Here is a 19,727-nt window from a genome sequence, read left to right on the forward strand (position 1 = left end):
GTTTGACTCATTTTTACTTAACACGAGAACGACGTAAAACTTTACATTGTGTGGACTCCTCATATCGTACATCAGTATTTTACGTTCTTTCCGTGTTCCTGCAACCATGATGTGAAAAAATTATCAAAATTACTTCCAGGTGCTTGTGTCAGAAAAAGTGGCTCTGCTCGCATTGCAACTTTTGAATTTTTTTGATATTGCATGTTGTTTGTGGTGAAAAAGTGTAGAACTAAATGTTTTTACCGGAAAATTGAAAATCTATTTTCCGGCCGGAAAACCAATTTATATGACAAAACTAAGTCCCACCTTTTGGGCGGGTCAGGTCCCTTGACTGACACTTTTCTAAATGAATTTTTGATCAATTTCATTTCTTTGGAAACCATCGAGCGTAAGGTGGAATTATTTTTGACTGTTTTTTGCGTTCTCAATTTTTTTTATAAATTTTCAATTTTCAAGATTTTCAATCAACCGTAAATCATAAATAAAACATGACTCGTGTATACTCGCTTCGCTCACTCGTATGAGCTGTCTATTATTCTGTTTCATTGTGTTTTTGTTACATCAGAGTAGATGCGAAGTATGTTTTGAGAATGTGGAACGAGGACTTTTTCACAAAATAAAAATGAGCGATAGATGTTCTTCTCTTACACTTTTGTACAAAAAAGGAGGTCGACCTGTACCTTCACATGGTGACATGGTAATAAAGGAACTTTATTAGTTTTTGGTTGATCGTTAAAAATAACTCAGTTTACCAATATTTTCGGTAAATTGATCCCAATTTTGACTCTATAATGGTAAAGGGATTTAAAATATTTGTAAAAGGAGAAATTTATTGGTAGACCGAGAAAAAAAATCCCTCGAATATAATTTCCCATTCACAAAACCTTCAATGGTGAATAAAATATCGCTTCGCTCTGGCCGCAAACTTCATCCTCGTACAATTTTTACAATATTCTCTTTTATTCATTTCATTCCAAGTATTTAAAAATATCTTCGGAGATTAGTTGAGATAATTCATCGTATATTGCCTGCAAAAATGTAACTTTTTTATTACAATTTCTTCCACTTTTTAAGCAAAAGGTGCTAATTGATAACAGTCATTTTGCTGGCGTAAGATGTGGTAATAAAGGGAGTAAAAAACTACCTACTCGATAAATGACTATCAAGTTGTTAGTCAACTATCAAGTTGTTAGTCAACTATCAAGTTGTTAGTCAACTATCAAGTTGTTAGTCAACTATCAAGTTGTTAGTCAACTATAAAGTTGGTAGTCAACTATCAAGATGTTAGTAGTTCACTATCAAGAGAGCACTTTGAAAGCTGGGCATCGAATGATGAAATTATTTATCCTACTAGTTTCATGCACATCGAAAACAAACTTATATGATTTACCCACACGACCAAACAAAATCAAATTTCATCAAAGTAATCTTTTTTAATGGAGGCTATGATCAACGTTTTTCTCGGCCAGATCCTTAGTCCTACATTGTCCATCTTCGAACCTAGCCTCGGGATTTTAATTCCACTTATTAAAAAAAAAGAATCATCCAAATTGGTTCAGAATTACTCAAGTTATCGTGCCCTCAACGAAAAATTGTTACCCACATTTAACGTTTTTCATAGCATTTCATACATTTTCAATCACAGTGAACCTTTTTTTTGTTATCCACATTTTTCGGTGCTTTCTGGTGTGAGACCCTGACTTTTAGTCAAGGGAATTAAAGGTCAAATGTCTACCATCTTCTGAAAATTCTTCAACTTTGTGGACTAACAACTTGGCCCATTCTTAAACAATTTTGATTAATTAAAATGATTGGAAAAGGTGTAAGTAAACTCTGTCGAAATCTGAAAGCTTGAACCGTTTTGTGGTTCCCAAGATATGAGTTAGGACTTCCACCTGTACCTCCAAATCTAATATTTCGTTTACATTTTTACAGATTTCCTAGATGTTATTGTCGAAATTTGTATAGAGCAATTACGTATAGGCATCATTTCTCATACCCGTAATTAATCCCTTCACCGGTTCTAGAACTCAGAGATTTAACGAGTTTTACCAGACTTTTTTTTTGTTTTCTTCTCACCAAATGGAATTATTGAGATCTTCGAAGGTCATTTCCTATGTGTTGGGCACTATTCACCTCAGAAGGATCACGAGTTGTCAGCTCACTTTTCCATATATTTTTGATGTAATATAATCGTCGCTAATCTAGCAACACTAAATTACACCTAAAGTGCCAATAAAGTGATCTAAAACAAACATCGACGCACGAAGCAGCGAAATTAGTAAACTAATGCTGCGTATCTATTAGGTGTACACTGACAACACTATTAGAGAATATCACAATACGTAAAAAATATGTGGAAAAATTAGAGAGAAAAATGACATGACAACTTGTGATCTTTACATTTTCGTGGAAAACTTAGGTCATCTGCAGTGTATTAGACCTATACACTGATATAACCAGCGTAAAATTTTTCCGCAGAACTTACTATTCACTTAGAGTTATTTACTTAAAACAACGCGGGACACATTCACCTAAATCCAGTACTTAGAGACCAAAGCACCTTAAACGTTCTGTACGTGCCAAAGGTGTATGTTATGTTACGAATAACTCAGATTCTGATGAACCTAAAGTGCCATTTTCCAAACATTTTCCTTACCAATACCAATAAGCATCTAATGAGATCGAGTTAAATTGATGGCAGGAATTTGTTAGGATATTCAAATTCAAACTGGATGAATGTAACATAGATACCATAGACATAACTGTTCACATAAAATACATGATATGGGCGTAGAATAGGCGAAACATAGCAGAAGATGTCTACCAATTCGAAATGTTCAATATTTTTCCCAAGAAAAGTAATTGAATTGTGTGTTGTGGTTCATATTAAAAACAAATCCTTTTCCAATGTCAATATTTTTGGAAGATGAAGAAAAATGTTAAGCCTCAGAAAAACTATTTTCTTCATCCGAAAATATCCTTAATTCCCATAAGCATTTCGTTTCTTATTAAGAACTCAATTCAATATTCTGAGTAACAGCGAAAAATAAACCGAATCCATAAAAAAGAGATTCGGTATAGCGTCGCTTGAAAACACCATTCCGATTCGATTACAGTTTGGCGAGATGGTATGACGCTAAGCGACACGAAAAGTAATTCGAATTTGTTACAAATACGGAAAATATAACAAGCTCATCCACAATGCGATTTCAATTGAAATAATAGAACGTTGAAAGATTTTCCCGTTCTTCAAACATTTCAACATTCTTTACATAGTGTACGGAGCTCACATTTTTCATTCGAATCCAAAACCGTAAAGTTGAGTTGAAACTATTTTTCCTTTAAACAAACATCGTTCAGTCTTGCTGCAATGTTGACGTCTTCATCATACTATACATGTACATACTACACGATATTCAACGGTGTTTGGGGCTGGTATGGATATAATGGGATATATAATAGTGAAATAGTCTTGTAAAGGTAAGAAGTGTTACATCAGCACACTATTTGTTAAACCTGGAAATTGTACAGGTGAAAGAGGAATCATACAAAAAATGCAAAAATTGGTTGACTGAATAGATGCGGTGGTAGACAGTATGGCTTCTGAGAAAACATTTTAGTATAATTCAATGAAAAATTACTTTAATTGGCAGAAATGTCTTAACCGAATTATAGTATATTACTTCCGAGGTTCCAAGTTGTGTATTTGATAAGTGGGGTGTTACAGCCCGACTCGAAGGGGAGGGCTGTATTCCCCACTTGTCAAATAACAACTTGGAACCTCGTAAGTACAATGCTTTACGTGATTAGGCAATGTAAATGAAAATGAAACATGCCGTAACACGTCAAATTGTTTATTTATAAGTGCGGTTCTTGAGTTTGACAGCAAGTGCGATTATAGGTTTGTTCCAAGTAACTGTAAACACGAACTTTGACAACCCGAACAACGACAATTTCATCCATAGCAACGTCTCTTACGTGATATTTCATACAAATCGACCAACGTCGCCTACGCGATTTACACAGAGGTATTATTGAGGTTATGGTTATATGGATGAAATTTGACAATTCATATGGCCTTGGAACAAACCTATAGGAAAAGTAGAATTTTGTTCCGAAACGACAATATAACTACTACAACAGAAACACTTGACGACCTGACAGCATAACTTTCACTGTTTCCCCCTTCCATCTACCAACTTACCTCAGATGTAGTAGTGACAAATATGTCAATATATAGTTATTTGCATCACTTGGATTGAAACCACGAAATTACAGTATACGCGTGAATTCGTATAACGACTTCGTCTCGACGAAACACACATACGTATGCAAAAATTATTCTCATGGTATACGAATTCACGCATATACTGTGATTGAGTGGTTTCAATCCTGTGATGCACACAATTTTACACTCGTCACACCATGAAATACACAAACAACACAACCAAATATAATACACACGACACACCGTTCAAGATTGAACTTGAATGTATAGAAGAAGAATGAGAATAAAAACGAAACCGAATCGATGTGCATCACACTGGTCGCTGATACGGAGAGTAAGCTCCGCCTTCGTATCAAATTTCTCTCTTTGACTAATAAAATAAACAAACTCCACCATTAAGGAAAACATCGCCTGGATCCCTAGACCTGTTTGCAAGGTCTGCTGAGAGAGAACTAAAAAGTGTGGTTTCCGATAACTTTTGACGCGTGACATTCAGTGTTTTCATGGTTTGGCGAGTGTAAAAATATTATCGCAAACAACTATGCTTGTCGTCCTAGCACTTATAAATAGACATTATTTGGAATTGACATGGGAATTTATCGTCCCCAAACGGACTGTTTTTTTTCGCTTATGCAATAAAATAGTGCATTTACATATGAGAGGAAATCTCGGCAAGCCTAGAAACTTTCACTCATTATTAGGCTCATATGTCAATAAGGTCAATAATCAACTACTGTTTTTGCATTGTCAACGCACTTCAAGCAAAAGTGCTATTAATGACTGCTGCTAAATAGAGTACTTTTTGTATGAAATTTTATCCCCACTCTTTTTACAGTGTAAAATTTTGTATGTAGCACTGTCAAGTTTCAGTACCCTATTTAGAGTACCACTTTTGCTTGAAGTGCGTTGGTGTTGTAAATAATTTCAAAAGTTTGTATTCATGAAATTACCTTATGACCTTATTACCTTACATTCATATCAAATATACAATAACCACATCATGCCGCTTAGAAAGTTTAAAGTTGTCTCTGTTCTTTGCGGTTATATCCGTCGGATTCATATAACGTATACCTAACCGATACAAAAAAAAGAAAAATTCACATTGGCAGTGTACTACATCCAATGATTTACTACGGTTATTTGTAATGCCGTCTACATAAACATGTTACGGTAAATATATTGATCTTAAAGTTGGCTTACGGCGCGACATTTAACTCTTTGCAAAGTTTACGGAAAATTCTTTTTATTGCGAAAAATTTTTCGTTTCGACTTTTTACTCTTAGAGATGCCGAGAGTGTGTACATGTGGAATTGGAAAATTGTTTTATTTCCAGAGTTTATTTTTGCATTCGAAGTTGGTGCAATTTTATTTCTTCTTCACGTGACGAATGATTTCAGCTATTTTATGTGTGTTACTTTGCTGTGACTGTTCGTTCATTGCTCACATATTTTTCTATAAGACATTTTTACTGTCTGCGGCTCGTATATTCGCTTATGTACTAAACAATATTGCGAGTAGCTTGTAGCCATACTAAGCTTGAATTTTAAAGAGAATTCAAAATTTGAATATTCGGACGAGTTAGTGCAGTCGAAATTTTGTTTATTTTGAATTCATCTCATGTGTCACTTCTGCATCCTTAAACAAAAGGTTCGGTTGAAGTATATTTGGACGGTGTTATGCACTAAGGGTACAAAAAACAATAACCAATAGTCGTTCATATAAAAAAACATCAGTGAGAGAGAAATAGAGCACACTTCGTTTAAAATTTCAACGAAATGTACTTCACGGTCGCAGTAGATGTAAATAAACGTTTTGATCAATCTTCTCTTGTGTCAGATTATAATCAGCACATTATAGGTACCACGTAGAATATGATCGGTGGTAGATTATAATCAATCGCCGGTAGATTATAATCGATCGCCGGTGGATTATAATCGATCGCCGGTGGATTATAATCGATCGCCGGTGGATTATAATCAATCGCCGGTAGATTATAATCGATCGCCGGTGGATTATAATCAATCGCCGGTAGATTATAATCGACCGCCGATGGATTATAATCAATCGCCGGTAGATTATAATCAATCGCCGGTAGATTATAATCAATCGCCGGTAGATTATAATCGATCGCCGGTGGATTATAATCAATCGCCGGTGGATTATAATCAATCGCCGGTAGATTATAATCGACCGCCGATGGATTATAATCAATCGCCGGTAGATTATAATCGACCGCCGGTAAATTATAATCGACCGCCGATAGATTATAATCGACCGCCGGTAGATTATAATCGACCGCCGGTAGATTATAATCGACCGCCGGTAGATTATAATCGACCGCCGGTAGATTATAATCGACCGCCGGTAGATTATAATCGACCGCCGGTAGATTATAATCGACCGCCGGTAGATTATAATCGACCGCCGGTAGATTATAATCGACCGCCGGTAGATTATAATCGACCGGCGGTAGATTATAATCGACCGCCGGTAGATTATAATCGACCGGCGGTAGATTATAATCGACCGCCGGTAGATTATAATCGATCGCCGGTAGATTATAATCGATCGCCGGTAGATTATAATCGACCGCCGGTAGATTATAATCGATCGCCGGTAGATTATAATCAATAGTAGTGCCTAACATCTTTTGTCACCAGTGAATGACTAGTTAAACAAATGTCTAAATGTTTTGAATTTACTACGGGAAATTTTTTTTATTCCCTCAACAGTTAGCATAAAGAGTACACTTTATCTAACATCACTGTCCTAATACTTTAATAAATATTTGGTTATTTCTAAGTGTTTAAATGTTCAGGGGGAAATTTTGGAGGAGCGAAACCATCTAAAATCTACATCTGTAATTGTTGAAATATTTTATGAAAGTATAAAACACAACTTCGGGCCCAAATAATATTATTTAGTTATCGACAACGACGACATTTTTTTACACACTAGCAATCACGTTGAAATTCGTTGGGTTTTACTACTTCAATATTACCTTTACATTTTTATACGTTTAGGAAAAAGCATAAACTGTTGAGGGAAACAAACAATTTTTTATAAACATAACGGCAACCTTCAGTAGTTTCAAGTTTTTTTCCGTACAGTCCGATAAAATAAACAAGTCAACAAATACATCCAATTGAAGTTATTCAATTGGTATGGCATAAGGAGAATTCGATTGTATTGTAACTTATTATTTTTTATACATTGGGACGAAATTGCAGAATTTTTCTTATTAAATTTAGTCACTCGGCATGAAAAGTTGTATACGCATCTGTTTTGGACGGTAGATCGTAAGCACTTTCGTTTGTCGCACTCATGCAACATTCACTCACAACCTTCATGCATGAAAAACGTTGCGTTCACCTCCGAAAGAAGGAGAAATAGAAAATTTTAACTCGAGCGAAAATACGGCACTCACTTCGCTCTGGCCGCCAACATCGGTAAACAAATAACTACTTCCCCGACTGTAGTTTTTTTTTAATTGCTTCAACAAGCCATGCCATATTGTCCGTACATTCAAAATAGTACATTTCGTACCTAAGACTAAACGTCTTTTTTAGCGTGTGAGAGGTTTCCAAAGGCGAGTTCTGGAATCTAACACGTTAAAAAAGACTTTTTCTTTACTAGGGAGGGAAAATGGACTTTCGTAAAGGAAAATGTTATACTACACTCGGGAAATAATTTGATATTTCGTATCCAGATGAGTAAACGTGTCCGAGGGCTTTAGCCCTTGTATAGTAATATACTATTAATCCGTGGTACGAATAATATTTTTCATATACGACTGAGACGAAGTCCCTGTTGCTATCAATTCATTGACGAATCAGGATAGAACCCTTTCCATGCATTGTTTTATTGATAAATTCACATTGTTTGTCCCTATAGGGGACTTACAAAATAATTCACGTTAAAATTTACTTGGGTTTTACTACTTCAATACTAGCAGTTGTACAACAACAATAAAACCCATGTAAATAATAACAGTGAACGAGTAATCTTCCGATATGCACATTATGCGATTGTGCTATGACAGGTCATAATATTGTACGTGTAAATATCTAGTGAAATATATGTAAAGTGTAACTGAAAACTGAACTTTAAAATCTATTCATCACCAGAATGATTTCTCAAGTATCACCAAAATGGACAATTATTTTGGAATGTGTGCATGTGCAATGAAGGAAAGAGCTTGTTAATATGAAAAAGTTCTGGAATTTAGAATATTGTTTCTGGACGAAAATTGTTGTACCGATGTCAGACAATTTTTCCAATAGATTTCAAATTGACAACTTGCGTTCTCTACTTGCAGAACGAAGTGTAGAAAGGTATGGTTTCAGGACTCTTTTTCCATCAAAAATATGTGTGCGTTATTGCAGTCTTTGCATTCAGTTCAGGCAAAATGCTTTGTATGTAATTGAATATGCATGATTTGTTCTAAAGATCGTAACTGTTTCCTTCCTTTAAAATTACTCTTTAAAAAATACAAGCTGAATAACATCTGATGCAAATTAGTTTTTGATCATGATAGGCTGAAAAAGTATCAGTCGTAGTGAAAAGTAATTCCACATTGTCTTTGGTCATTAGTAGAGATTATGGAATACTTTTCTGATAATGACTCAACTGAGTCAGATAGTGATGCGGTGGAAGACCGTCAAAACTTGACATCAAATACTGTTCTCCATGAGAATTCGAATACTAATACTGCTCAGTCAGAAATCACCGATGCATCCGATACAGACACTGCTGAAGAAAAAGTCGCCGATTCAACTCGTACTGCAAATTCTGACGAAGGTACGATCATGTGAATAGTTTTTAGCAGTTGATTGATTTTTAGTTGTAAACTCCCGATAGTGTTTCATAGCCTGTGAAAATTCTACTAAATTTCGAAATGTATTGCACTCTACTTTGCACAAATTGTAGATTATACGCTTCGGTTTAAAATATTTATTTTGACGATTTCGAAGTTATGTACCGAGCCGAAGGTTTGGTACATAATCCAAATCGTCAAAATAAACATTTAGGAGAGAGGTGTACACACTATTTTATCTGCCCAGAACAGATCGAGATGAACAAATTTGTCCTAAGGAGATAACATCGAGATTATCGTTCTAATCAGATAAAAATTATTTCGTCGTTATTCAGAAAACAGTCGTATACACCTAGATGATAAATCCTTTTAAGGCGTTCTATTTGTATGGAGCGAGATCCCCGATTTCTCTAGTGTCACTCGGTTACACAGCTATTTCAACTCAAACTCAACTGCTACAAACTGATTCTTATCAACTTAGATCTATATTAATGTTGAGTGCATTGTAGATGTGTTTGTATCAAATGGTCGTCCCAGCCGTGGAAGGAAAAGAAAAGTAGCTGGACAGTCCCGAGCTGACAGGAAGCGGTTGTATAACAACAATAAAACCCACATCAACACAGTAGGAAACATGGTTCTTCAGAAGGTGTTCAATGAAAATTTTGTATGTCCCTGCCAAAAGCAATGCACGGGAAATGTGCCTTTACAATCTCGCAGAAGACTTTTCAAGCAATTTTGGAGTATGGGCTCGTACTCCGGTCGGTGCATGGTTCTGGTAAATTGTGTGTCGGAGGCCAATCGAATGGTGTCCGGTAGGCATTCGTACAACATTTTTGGCTATCGTGTTTGCAAAAATGCGTTGATTCGAACATTGCAAGTAAATGCAAAGCGCATATCCAGAGCATTGAAAAAATACCAAGAATGTGATGAGATAATTGATGGTCGTGGACAAACATGCGGTGGACGAAATGCCGTTCCGGAAGAAATAAGGGATGAAATCCGTCGTCATGTTATGTCTTTTCCAAAATACGTGTCTCACTACACACGTAGTCAAACCAACTCCAAATATTTATGTTCAAATCTCAACCTGGCCAAAATGTATAAGTTGTATAAAGAAAAGGTACAAGCTCCGGTGAGCCTGTCATTGTATAGAAATATGTTCTATACCGACTTCAATCTCCGATTCAAAACTCCTAAGAAAGACACGTGTAAAAGATGCGATTTATACATTACAAAAATTAAGAACGCGAGTGAAACTGAACGACTGGTATTTGATGAATGGCATGATCGCCATCTTGAGGATGCTGAAAATCTGGAAAATCAAATGAAAGAAGACTTAGCTTTAGCTAAAATCGATCCAACACTAGAGGCGATTACATACGACATGATGAAAATACTCCTGTTGCCAAGATTAACCACCAACATCGTTTATTACAAACGGCAACTGAACTTTTATAACTTCGGAATACATATCGGCAGCAGTGGCAAAGGCCGGTTCAACACATGGCTAGAAAATGAAGGTTCCAGAGGAACGCAGGAAGTAGGATCCTGTCTAAAGAAATTTATTGAAAGCATAACCGCTCCAGTCAAAACCTTAATTTTATGGTCCGATTCATGCGGTGGACAAAACCGCAGCATCAAGCTTGTTTTGATGATGATTTATGTGTTGCAGCACCATTCTTCGTTGGAAAAGATTTCGTTACGCTATCGGTTGTCTGGGCACAGTTTTCTTCCTAATGATTCTGATTTTGGTGACGTTGAGTGTGCCCTAAAAGGCAAAGATAAAGTGTGCACCGACGAAGCTTACATTAAAGTAATGGAAGACTGCCGAGATAAAAATAAGTTTGAGGTAGTTCGCATAAAATCTGAAGATTTTTTTTCGGTTGGAAAATTGGAAAATTTGATAACGAACCGAAAGGTGGATGTCATGAAAGCTAAGATAAGTTGGCTTGAAACTCACGAAATTCTAATTGATAAGTCGCATCCCAACATAATAAAAATGAGAAAACGAATTGGTGATGAGTTTCAGACGATCGATATAGCAAAGGCAAAAACAAAATTGGATTTTAAAAATGTAAAACTTGAGCAGCTGTGGCCAAATAATAGACCGTTGTCGAAAGAAAAAATCAATGATCTTAACGAAATGCTGGAGCTTGTTGACGACGAAGACAAACCATTCTATGACTTTCTTAAAAATAACACGACAGCCGCTGAATTTGAAGATGATGTTGATGGATTCTGTGAAAATATTGACTTCGTTCCAGAAGATGAATAGCTTTTTTTTGTGATTTTATTCGCTTTGTTCATTAACATAGACTCGCTTCTAACACTAATAAATTTAACAACTTTTTCTGGCAAATTCTGCTATTTTTATTTCAATTACAACCGTAAGGTGTCGAGCTTATATCAGTAGACTTGCTAAGGACAATTTCAATATTGATTATAATCTACCGGCGATTGATTATAATCTACCACCCGTCGATTATAATCTACCGGCGATTGATTATAATCTACCGGCGATTGAATATAATCTACCGCCGATCGATTATAATCTACCGCCCATCGATTGTAATCTACCGCCCATCGATTGTAATCTACCGCCCATCGATTATAATCTACCGGCGATCGATTTTAATCTACAGCCGATCGTTTATAATGTACCGCCCTTGGATTAAAATCTACCGTCGATCATAATCTACGTGGTACTTACAATCTGCTGATTATAATCTAAAACAAGAGAAGAGTGATCAAAACGTTTATTTACATCTACTGTGTCCGTGAGATACATTTCGTTGAAATTTTAAACGAAGTGTGCTCTCTTTCTCTCTCACTGATGTTTTTTTATATGAACGACTTTTGGTTATTGTTTTTTGTACCCTTAGTGCATAACACCGTCCATTTATGGTCCACACGACGTGTCTGTACAAATATACAAACATCGTAAAATGCGTGATTCATCTGTGTGACAATAAAATCAAGACGTCGTTAAACGTATTAACATACATTCACGTCGTAATACGAACCGAAAAACGACATTTCTATCGATTTACATTCGCTTCCTTACCTTCTTTTTATGTCTTCATCCTCATCAAAGCAATTTTAAATTTCCGATTTCAATATTTTATAGCTTGATCTGTGTGTCTCATTGAAAATTCTACACTTTTGTTCGGTGAAATTAAATTCGGAACACCGTAAAATACGACTAAAGTTAAATCGCCTGTGAATAATAATTCAAGGATTTCGACTATTTTCAACTTGTTTCATTTTCCTATGTTATACATTACATACAGTCATGAGCGGTATAATTGTTAATTCATACTAATGCATGCATGCAGCATTATATTCGAGTAAAGTCTCGCGCAAGACGATGAAAGAATTTTCATATTAAAATCATATTGAGCAGCAAACATTCTAATTGATCAATGTAACGACATGCAAGTAATATAACAGTAACAGAAGTTAACTAAAGTCAATTAATTCGATGGCTACATATGCAACTGCGGACCATCTGCAATGTACTTAGCTTTTGCGCTATTATCACCAGAGCAATCTTCCCATTACATGCTCATTTCTTACACTCAGAGAAACCGATCCGAGCAATACTCCGATTTTGGAGTGCTAACGGAGCTCTGCCTTGGTAGAGCATATTTTTAAACCAGCACAGTGTTGCTGAGGACAATTATTTTGATTTAATTGTGATTTTCCCGAGGGGAACACCACTCGGGTAATTGATTACACACCCTGCTCGGAATTGACGGAGACTCCGGTAATTAAACGGTATTGACAAGAAATTGATAGAAATTAATGGGAATTGAAGGGAATTGAAAGAAATTGAACGGAATTGAAATGAATTGAAAGGAAGTATAGCGAATCCGGCAATTAGATGAATTGATCCGGTAATTGAGGTAATTAAATGGAATTGACAGGAATTGAAAGGAATTGACAGGAATTAATGAGAATTATAAGAAATTGACAGTTAGTATCTATAGAAATTGAAAAGGAATTGAAAGGAAATAGAGCGAATCCGGCAATTAGACGAGTTGCTCCGGTAATTTAGGTAATTAAACGGAATTAGAAATTGATTTGCCACTTTTTTGGCCAGTGTTTTGCCGTTTTGCCGTTTTTGTATTAATTACTTTCGTTATTAAACCTGACGGAAAGCCTAATACGCAGTTAACTTCATTTAACTGACTGTTTACGCTAAAACACTGAAAAGAGAGCAGTTTTCACTTTTTTGAAAACGGTGAGTGAACGGAGCAAAATTAGGGCCGTTTCGAAGTCACTACGTTTTGATCTCTGTTTTCAAGATGACAATGAAAGCGGTTCTCTCTTTCCATTGTTATAGCGTAAACGGTGAGTAAGTGGAGTGTGATTTAGGATTGAGGTTAGGGCTTAATTTTCACTTCAAAAAAATGGTCGTAAGAGAGCTTAATGATAATACGATAAAGGCGAATTTCAGTGGAAACCAGACTTAAACGTCTTTACGCACGTCACTGTTTTGGGTTTAAGTTTTAATGACTCCCCTCTGAAATCTGGAAAATCGGGATAAAAGTTTGATTTTCTTGTCCCTTAAATATTGCTCTTGCAGTCTGGGAATTATAAGAAGTAACAATTACGATTCAATTGACGCTATTCACTCCACATGCTTTACCAACGTTACGACATTTACGCATGTAAATCGCATGTGGAATGAATAACGTCGATTGGATTGTAATTGTTGAAAATGTAACTTCTTATGATTCTCCCATCGTAAATTTAACTTTGAGCTCAGATTAATAAGTTTTTCAAAAACTTACTATTTGAAATGTAAAGCTGATCGATAGTTACTGATCGAAATTGAAAAAAATGCCATCGTGTGGTGACCCTCAGTGAAGGACAACCGTACCACTCAAACGGGACAGTATAAAAGTATCAACTAACCGGTGTCGTAACTATTTCTATAAAATAATAAAGTTTGTAACCACTTGCCATTTGTGTCGGATTTTTTAAAGATATCAGTAGATTACTGTGTCACTAGCTGTAAAGTTCATTTTTTGCAAAATTTTGAGCGTCTTTGACTTATGACTCTGTTAGCTTCGCTGCTAGAGAGAGCGTTGGCGTCACCGTTTCTGATACCAATAGTCTTGTAATTAGAATATGACGTACTTGTGCCGCTCTTTCCTCTTTCGAAAGGTTTTTTCTGATCGACATAAAATCACAAACTTTAAAGGAATTCATCCATGTTATAAACCACTGATTTTCCATAAATACTTCCTCTATAACGAACACTAGCTTCCGAAATCATAGCAAAACTCAAACATTTGGAACATCATGTAACTTTGCACACAGTCAGAGGCCGCTGTTTTTCAGCTGATCCACACACCACACATACAATCAAACTTGGTTATACGATTGAAGCTGCTATATGCACGTGGTAGTGGTGAGACCCTATAAAGACGTATTAACGTATGGTTTGTGTGGATCAGCTGAAAAACAGCTGAACGAAATTAGTGCTGAAAATTCACTGTCTCTAACTGTATTCCTGTGAAATAAATAAATCTTCGGTTTCGACTATTTTGCTAACTATTTAGCAAGAGCGTCTGAGCACATGAATTTGATTTTACAGACTCCAATCAGCTTAGAAATTAGAAAAGTTTTTCTTAAAAAAAAGTTGTCGACGGTTCGTTTTACCGAGCGTCGTCGAGCTTTTACAATAATATAAAGTGTAGTTGACTCAAAATATATCCTACGTGTCCACAGGACACGAAATTTTTAGCGGGACGTCTACAGACTCCCCTTTGGAAAGAGAAAAATGTTATGTAAACGGACCAATTTTTCAAAACGGACTTTGAGTCATCTGAATTTTCAATCGTTAAATCTTAGCATGAAGATTGAAGATCTGTGCACATTCACTGTCTTGGTTTACCGTCAAGTTGGTTTTTTATTTTTAATCTAAAATGCTCAGCTTAATTAACATTATAATGCTAATTTTTGACTCAACGTATGTGACACATTTGATGGATTTTTCATCATCAGTCTGAGAAATATTACCAGATGATTCATTGATCGTCAGTTACACAACACCAATATAAAAGTTTTTGTATTAAATAAAAGTAAAAAAATCTTTTTGTCTTGTCGTTTCGTCCAATTCTTCTATATATTTAGCAAACGAAGCACCAGAACTACTCAAATGAAGACATACTGTCAAGGAATAAAATTAATAAATTTCATTAAGAATATCATAACAGCGGGTATATACACACACACAGCACATTCCCCGTTGCTCTTTTCTCGAGCTTCGTTTTGCACGCTTCTGAAATTTTAATTATATTATTTTCAAAATATTATTTCAAGTGTTGGTGAGGAGAGGATGTAAGTCTACCTCCATCTCAGTTGCTTCGCGACAGATTTTCAACAAGTTTATTCAATTCGTTTCATTTCAATCAATTTATTTGAAGTGTTGTGGAAAAATGTACTGGCTAAAAAGTGGCAGTGTGATGATGTGCTATAAAGGAAAATGAAATCAAACTTTTGTGGAAGTGATACACCAACGACTTTTACACGAATTATTCTTTCGCCCAAAATTTCCACCCTTGCAACGTGTATATCCATTTGCAGCTTACAGAGTGATATATGTGTCTGGTGAGAGACGATACGAATGCTCTATACATTGGCCATAATGGGAAGAAGTAATTTACCTACCTTGCAAATTAATATAACTACTGCCATGCACATGCTTCTACTTATAAGTTCAGTTCAAGTGGACACCGTCGCTGCAGTTGATGAAAAATTGCATCATAAATCTTTAATCTCAAAATCAGAACATTTCGATGTGAGGACGAAACGTAGCGAGAACGCCTCGCTACGTGAGTATTTAAATGAATATTATGCAAACTATTACAACGAGTACTACACCAACTACTACAGCCGTGTTGCGTATAACAATGCTCCGTCGGTTCGAAAATCAATTAGTTTTGTTGGAAGTTTCAATGAAAACTTGAATCGTGAATCGGCACACGGTACAAAATATAGGTACAATCCGCTTTTCGAATACAGATCTACAAATCGCAAACGTCATAAGCTTTTTGTACCTGTTTAAATTAAAAGAAAAAAAAACTTTTTAATGCTATCAAAGGCTATATTATACACTCGCTGTTCGATTGCGAGAGTAGTTCGTTCCCGTAGTCACACATAAAGCATATTTTTTTTAGTTGTTTGCATCGATATAATATAGGGTAGATAAGTAATGTCAAAGTAACTTTATGCGGAAAAATCACATGGATGTATGCGTAAAGTACCTAACTTATGTTTTGAGAAAGCGCGCGAAATAATGTCATAAAAATATTTGAAAATAATTGAAACTCTGCATTAGGAATGGTAGACGTTCAAAATTATCGATAATATCAATCGAAAGAAATTATCGATAATCGATTAATCATATCGTCATCGATAATTTAATAATTATCAATAATTATCAAAATATCGATATTTTGATATTTATCTGAAAATTCATGATAATATACCGATATATCGCAATATATCGATAAATATCGGATTTTCGGACTGAAATATCGATATACCGAATTATCGATATCTTGATAATTATCAAAATATCAATAATTATCGATTATCGATATTTTTTTGATAATTTTCGATAAAAAAGTCGATAATTATCGATAATCATTATCATTATCGCCCATGTCTACTCTGCATTTCTCAATTTCCTTTTTCTCTTCGTTTCGTGTTGTGATTCGTATTTTTTGCACTTGTATGTGTGTTATATTTCCGAAATTTCGTTCTTCGTGTCTCATTATCTACAGTATATTATATCGATGGTTGTTTGTGATAAAAAGTTGTAATACAAAACTTTGTTCTGAATAAATGCGAATAAAAATTTAATTAAATCAGCATGATTATCGTAGCGTTGGAAACGTTCCTTTCGCATTTTTTATTTATTTATTATTTTTTTAAATTTTCTTGACTGTTGAGGGTCTTAAGGTAAAAGCAAAATAAAATGATCGATTCTGGTTTTTTGACAATTGTATTTCAATTGTCAAAAACCAGACTCGATCATTTTATTTTGCTTTCATTTTACTTCAGAAAATACGTCTTAAAGTCAATGGTACTATAAAGTGACCATTCCTGAACTGATTTTTGGAGATTTACTGCCGCTACATGCTATATAAAGAGAAATATTCAAAAGGTGCGAGATATCTTTTGAAGTTGATCAAAATTTCAGGCCTTTGACTGAAGCAGTATACTAGTCAACAGAGGTCATGTACACAGATCGTGACATAGTGCGTTGGATAGGTCTTGGTGCCCTGAATATGGAACACACCTCCGTTCGTCCCAATGACGTCTGTGTGGAGAGGTAACCAACTCGAATATGTGACAATAAAAGTGCGCCGATCCGGTCGGCTGTTAGTGTGGTAAGGTATTTGGACCTCCTGAGTTCAAATAACAACTCCATTGGTCTCGATCACCTATCTGTGGTTCAGACCAGAAATTCTTTTGACTGTGTGGGTGAATATTTTTCTGGTCTGAACCACAGACAGTTGATCGAGATCAATGGAGTTGTTATTTGAACTCAGTAGGTTTAAACACCTTACTCTGTAAATCACGCAGTGAAAAAAACACCCTTCTTCGACCTTTGGTGGAGGTATACTAGTCAATAATATTTATCGACTCTGTCTTTAGACTATTAGGACCTATTGGTAACCTAGGCATAAAGGCAAAGCGTTGATATAAAATAACTCCGTCGAAACCTGGTCCACTTTCAAAAAAATCCGTTCTCATTCTTTCATTCTAATTATTCTAATCGACAGAGAATGCAATTCATTATGTGTCCAGTTCATACATGTACTAATTGTACTATGTCTAATACTAATAGCATCAGATTCATATACGTATAACCGTAGGGTTTAATTTGATCGGTGTAACCACCCAGCTGCTGTTGATAGAAGTTGTTTCTAATTATCTCTAAGTCGATGACTCATGTATAGTTCATAGTTCTTCAAAAAAAAAGCATTCGCGACATATCGAAGCGTTTTTCTATTGATAAGGTACAATAATAGTAGACGATAAAAAAATGACTGCTGTAGTACCGTTCCAGATGCTGTTCCAGCTGTAGAGCCCTCAGAAAGAAGGAAAAAATCTGCATTTTGGCACCAACTTTTTTCCAAGACATCTGTGGGCTTGCAGCACAAAAGTACTGGGTTCATTAATATGTGCAACGATAATGGGTGAGGCCAGCTACAACACCCCACACTCAGTTCCGTGGAACAGCGAACCTGCAGAGAATCCGAACTCTCCGAACATTCCCTATAGTTTTAGTCATAACTCTCGTGGATGTGCTCGCACCAAGCAACACGTATATTCTACCTGTAGGTCTTTCCAAGGCCGACATTCGTAGAACATTACAACAATTCAAAATAGTTTTTTCTTGAGTTTTTGCCGAAAAACTGGTTTCGGTACCCTCTTTACATGTCTTTACTTTTGAGAGCTTTTGACAGAAAAAAATATTTTTTTTAGAAAAAGTGAAAGATACGTGTTTCCTAGAATTGAAAGACGAATCCGACAAGCTATCCCTCATTAAAATCGGAGACCGATTTTTAATCATGTGAGGGTGCCTATATAACTTTCGAGTTACGACTAGCAGCACCATATAACCTATCGAGTGTAACTCTAATGACTTAGCGTCACATATGAAATTTTGAAGTTAAAATAAAAGAATAGAATAAGTGGCATAACTTGCGTCAGTCAAGGGATGTGACCCACCCAAAAAGTGGGACCTGGTTTATTTTTACGACAAAATTGAGTTGCGTATAATTAATTCAAGTTGGACTTTCTGCTCTTAAATGAAATAGTTGATTTTCTTGTTATTCCACGTCCATAGACTATATAATCAAACGCATTTCGCTAACGACCCATTTTAAGAGGAGATATTTTCTCTTCTATTTTACTAAAAACTGTTCTTCCATTTAAAAACGACGACACAACTTATCACGGTTGAGAATCGAAAATTTATATTTAAATTATTTATCTTAGGAATTTTACTATTTACAACCACAGATATTGAGTCAAGAGGCTTACTCAAACGATTTTGTACCGACGACACACAGAGATAAATTCTGGGTGTTTATTATTGATTTGATGTTGACGCGAATATGTTGATCAGCTCATGTCACGAATTTATCTTACATTCTCATTTATCAAGTTGTAAAATACCGAAATATAATGTGCAATATAATCGATTGACGTTAGCTCAATTTAAAGTTTAATTTTTGTTTGTTTGCCTATAGGATCCAAGGCGGAAAGTCATAGACTCATAGATTCAGAAGAATGCGTGAAACTTTTTTCCTGCGTTATTTGACGCGTAAGTTCTGTTTGTCCGTTCGGGTAAAATTTATTTTTGATTAAGACAAGACTTAAATATTTTGAAGTTATAGATTTTCCGAGCCAGTGCGGGTACTCCACTTATACTATAAAGTTAGTGCTAACAGCAACGTCCGATATGTGATAATAGCCATTTACGAAACTAAAACTGATCCTTGCTCCGATCTCTTCTTTAAAATTAGACAATTCAGAGAAACCAACAAGAACTGATTAGATACAAAAGTGCCTTCATGCCGGAAGATGTCGAGATCCTTGGTGTAAAAGAGATTATAGTTTCCTTAACGAACTTCTAGCCGTTTGCTTTTT

At 35.6% G+C, this 19,727-nt stretch overlaps 1 long non-coding RNA gene across 1 annotated transcript; it reads left to right on the top strand.

Annotated features, from left to right (window-relative positions):
- Positions 1 to 643: 643 nt before the first annotated feature.
- On the top strand, positions 644 to 16,203 carry LOC119077576. The gene is made up of 3 exons (XR_005087831.1): positions 644 to 654; positions 3,489 to 3,490; positions 15,645 to 16,203. It is a non-coding gene; the product is annotated as an uncharacterized LOC119077576 (long non-coding RNA).
- The last annotated feature ends 3,524 nt before the right edge of the window (positions 16,204 to 19,727 follow it).

The sequence above is a fragment of the Bradysia coprophila genome, unplaced genomic scaffold (genome assembly GCF_014529535.1).
Source record: "Bradysia coprophila strain Holo2 unplaced genomic scaffold, BU_Bcop_v1 contig_24, whole genome shotgun sequence".
NCBI lineage: Eukaryota > Metazoa > Arthropoda > Insecta > Diptera > Sciaridae > Bradysia > Bradysia coprophila.